The sequence below is a fragment of the Peromyscus eremicus genome, chromosome 3 (genome assembly GCF_949786415.1).
Source record: "Peromyscus eremicus chromosome 3, PerEre_H2_v1, whole genome shotgun sequence".
In the NCBI taxonomy this organism is placed as follows: Eukaryota; Metazoa; Chordata; class Mammalia; order Rodentia; family Cricetidae; genus Peromyscus; species Peromyscus eremicus.
This window is the reverse complement of record NC_081418.1, coordinates 33,826,481-33,831,452: the sequence shown is the minus strand read 5'-3', so window position 1 is coordinate 33,831,452 and position 4,972 is coordinate 33,826,481.

The window sequence follows — 4,972 nt, the reverse complement described above, 5'->3', positions numbered from 1 at the left end:
GCAGTTCTCCTGCCTCAGCCTTCTAAGTGCTGGTGGTGAGTCATGGTGCCTGGCTCATATTAGCCCATATCATCTTTGGTGAAATCTTCGCCTATTTAAAATAATTTTTCATTATATCTCATAAATTCCTAGTGTGTCATTGATAGTTCTTTCTTTTTTTCACTAAGAAATTTTTATTTTACATATGAACAACAGATTCATCCCCCTCTCATCCCTCCTCCCACTACCCCCAAGCCTCCCCCCCAGCCCATGGCCATCCCCTCCTCTGAAAAGGTAAAGTCTCCCATAGGAGACATTCAGTTGAGGCAAGTCCAAACCCCTCGCCTTGTATCAAGGCTGTGCGAGGTGTCCCCACCATAGGTAGTGGGCTTCAAAAAGCCAGTTCATGCACCAGAGATAGATCCTACTCTCACTGCCAGGGACCCCTTAAGCAGACCAAGCTACACAACTGTCTCACTTATGCAGAGGGCCTAGTTCAGTCCCATGCAGGTGCCACAGCTGTTGGTCTAAAGTTCAAGAGTTCCCACTAGCTTGGTTTGGTTGTTTTTGTAAGTTTTCCCATCATGATCTTGATGACCCTTGCTCATAGAATCCCTCTTCTCTCTCTTCAACTGGACTTCTGGAGCTTTGCTTGGTGCCTGGCTATGGATCTTTGCATCTGCTTCCGTCAGTTACTGGATGAAGGCTCTATGATGACAGTTTGGATATTCACCAATCTGATTAGTGGGGTAGGCCAGTTCAGGCACCCTCTCCACTATTGCTAGTAGTCTAAACTGGGCTCATCCTTGTGGATTCCTGGGAACTTCCCTAGCACCCAGTTTCTCCCTATCTCCATGATGTCTCCCTCTATCAAGGTATCTCTTTCATTGCTCTCCCACTCCATCCTGTTCCAGCTCAACCATCCAGTCCCTTACGTTCCCATCCCCATGCCCTATCTTCTATTGCTCCCTCACCCCCAGTTTACTCAGGAGATCTCATCTATTTCCCCTTCCCAGGGCAATCCACGTGTCCCTGTTAGGGTCCTCCTTGTTACCTAAACCAGAAGATCTTTCTTATATGTGCTTTTGCAAATAATTTCTTCTACTCTTTGGTTTTTCTTTTCAAGCTCTTCCAAGTGTCTCCCATGGAACAGGTATGTTTAAGTTTCAAAAACTTAGTATTTGTCTTTTGTCTGCAGTGACTTGATCTCACATCTAAGAATCCTTTGCCTTATCCAAGATCACAAAAGTTTCATATTTTCTTCTAGATTTTTTGGATGCTTTGTTTCTTTTAATATTAACTTTTCCCTAAGATATAAGATATGGGCATAGGCTCAATTTCACACTGATGTCAAGTTGTTCTAGTGTCAGTGGTTGAAAGATTATGCTTTCTCCACTAGTTTCCTCTCCACTTTTATTGAGAACAAATAGAAAATGTATGCATGCATCTTTTTCTACACTCTTGATTCCATTTAATTAGCCTGCAAGTCTGTTCAGCAACAATATCATTGTATTTATTTAGAGAACTCCTAAAAATCAGGAATGTGTAGTCTCCAACTCTCTCCCTAACATTTTTTTTTGAAGTTCTTGTTTCTTTGCTTTTAAATGTAAATTATAGACATTGTTTATCAGTTTCTACAGAAAGGACTCTGTTGGGATTTTGATGGGCCTGCCCTGTTTCTAGCTACAAAGCAGTAAGACAGAAAGCTGACATCTCAACAATACTGAGTGCATTACCCATGATCATTGTATGTCTCTATGTTCTTCAATGTCTGGTTTCTCACTGTTATTTTTACAGGGTATTTTTGGGCAAACAAATCCTATAATTGCAGGGGATACTTTAAAAGTGGATTTCTAATCATTGGGTACTTACATATATAAATGATTTCTGTATACTGGCTTTGTATCTTTCAACCCTGATAAAATTATGTGTTAATTCTAAAATTTTTCATGGCAAATATTATACAATTTTCCACATAGACAGTTGTACGAGTAATGTACCCAAAGGCAGTTCTACTGTTTCCTTTTCACCCTAACTTGATTTTTTTTTAATATACAGACCTTTATTTTGCAGCATAGTTGAGATCAACATTGTATTACTTCAAACCAAAGGGCAAAATTTTGCAGTATTGTAGTGGCCATAAATATTGCATCTTTTACACTCAATACCTCATCAAACATTACCATGATTTTTATTTTCAAACTTTATACAGAATTTAAGTAATTTATAAAAATTATTTATTTATTTATATACTTTGTATATAATTATATATACACTTATGTATATTATATACTTTATATATAATTTATTAAGTAATTTGTATATTAATTATAAGAATTAATTAAGTAATTTATAAAGAATTTAAGTTAAAATATCTTTGTGTCTACTTATTTCTTTAAAACATCTCTCGCCGGGCGGTGGTGGCGCTCGCCTTTAATCCTAGCACTTGGGAGGCAGTGACAGGCAGATCTCTGTGAGTTCGAGGCCAGCCTGGGCTACCAAGTGAGTTCCAGGAAAAGCACAAAGCTACACAGAGAAATCCTGTCTCAAAAAAAAAAACAAAAAAAACCCCTCTCATTATTTATTCTTAAATATTCAGATTTTTCTACTGAAATTGCCTTTATCTATAATAACTTCACTTAGTATTCTTTTACAACAAGTTTATTGGAGTTCATTATGCTTTCTTTCATATGAAAATGTCTATAATTTTCTTCCTGAAATATATTTTCCCCCAATTAATACTTTACTTAGGTGAGATATTGCATGTTTCTAATCCCAGTACTGGAGAAGCAGAGGCAGGAGGATCTCTGTGAGTTTAAGATTATCACATTCTATAGAGAGTTATGCCATCCAATGTCACATAGTGAGATCCAAAAGAAGAGGAGGAGAAAGAGGAGGCAGAGGAAGAGGAGGAGAGAATAGAAAAGGAAAAGGGAGAAGAAAAATAATTTGAGACTGGGAATTCTTCTCTTCCAGCAGATTAAAGATTTTTCATCCATTGTTGTATGGTCTCCATGGGTTCTGCTGGGAAATTCATCATTTTGCATTTGCGTCATGAGGAAAGAAATGAGAGTGAGGAATCAGTCATGTCTGGCTCTCCTTCGCAGGCTGCCTGCTCTGACTTTCTTTGCAGTCTCTGGTAGAACCCAGTCCAGAGTTGTTATTTGTTATCAGGAAGGGTTGGCTTTACTGGGTCATGAACTCATAATAGAAGATAAATTGTATATAAAGTGTTTATGATACTGTCTGCTTTATCCTGAATATATTCTTAAACTTTCACTCACAGAGAAGGTGAGCTAATAGAAATGGGACCTAATTCACTGGAATCAAACATTACAGCACCATTTTTGAAGATATATTCATTTTAAAGCAGGGTATGCTGCCTATAATCAGGGCATAAGCAGGGTTTTCTGTCTGATATTACCAACATCTAGGAATTCTTTACTACAATGCCTTAGATCCAAAACATATAGACACTTGGGCATCAATTGCATAACTTACTGTATGTGTATAAAACACTAAAATAAGTCCATACTTGCCTTTGAAAAAATCAGATCACAGATAGGAATCAGAAGATCTTGCCTAGGGGGAAATAGAATTCTAGTAGCAAAATAATCAAAGAAGCATAAGATAAAGTAGAGAGAATGTGTTCCTTTTCAAAGAGTAGCCAACCAACACTGTGATCATTGCCATGTAAGGCAATGGAAAAAATGTTTACCTATATGTTCACAACGTGGGTAAGGAACTGGGAATGCTAATAGTTATTCAAAGAAAAGAGGTCAAATGGTGAGTATTGCCTTGTACATCTGTATGTCTTGATCTGACTTGATCAAGACAAGTTGGTCACCCAGCAAGTGTTCATGGCTGAACATAACTGTAGGTGAAGGGATTTAAAGCCATGGCTTCCACTGAACAAGGTTCACATTGGGAATAGTTATTATGTAAGATAACTCATAGACTGAACCCAAGAAATTTACTGCATAGACATAAATGAATGTGAAGATAAATCAATTTGAAAATATTTACACATAAAATTTTTTATTCAAAGCTTTTTAATGAACAGAACCTATAGAAATTTTGAATGGTGTTCATAGAAAAAGTAGTAAACGAATGTCAAGACTTCTTGCAAACCAACTATTTAAAATTATTACTATCAACTGAGAGAAATGCAAACTCAGTGTTGTTATAGGAAAAGGCTGCACATTAGTATGTATAATATTGCCTGTGTCGGTAAAACAGTAAAGAATGAAAGTCGTAGGAGAGAAAAAGAAGAGAGAGAGAGAGATACTAAGACAGAGATGGAATGTGCTCATAAACTGGTTTATATACCTATGTGGAAATATAGATCATCTCTGTTGAGTGAGGAAGCGAGTATTTGAAACCTGAATCCTTGTTTGTCTTTGTGTATCTTTCGCATGTCTGTCTCCCTTGTCACAACTAGCATCTGGTACTGACAGATATTCAAGAAAATTTTAATTTAAATCTCTGTCTGAGAAAATGTGAGCTATCTTACCACTTCATCTCTAGCTCCCTGCACTCCATGCATGGTTTATCAAGGAAAACTTCTTGGGTAACTACCTGCCCTTGATAACCAGAACTCTGCTGTCTAGAACCCTAACATGAACCGGATTCTCTCTTCAGCACTCTTTCACTAGGCACATGTTTTTATATTTATATGAATATATATTAAATCATTGAAACAACATTCTTCATATTTCTCCCAAATAATTTTCTCCTCTATAACACTGTTTGGAGTAGAATTGCTAGTGTTTATTGAAGATATGCCAGTCTATAACAAATATTCAAGAAATTTCAGCCTTGAAATTTTCTATAAATATATGTATGCACAAATTGTGGATCTCAGTGTGTTCCAACTGAATTAATAACAACAGATGGGAAAAATGAAGGTTGCCGCCTTAAAGCAGTATGGGATGCTGACCTAGACACCATTTGTTTGCTTTGAGATTCTGTTTCTGCTCTTTTCTTTCAGCCT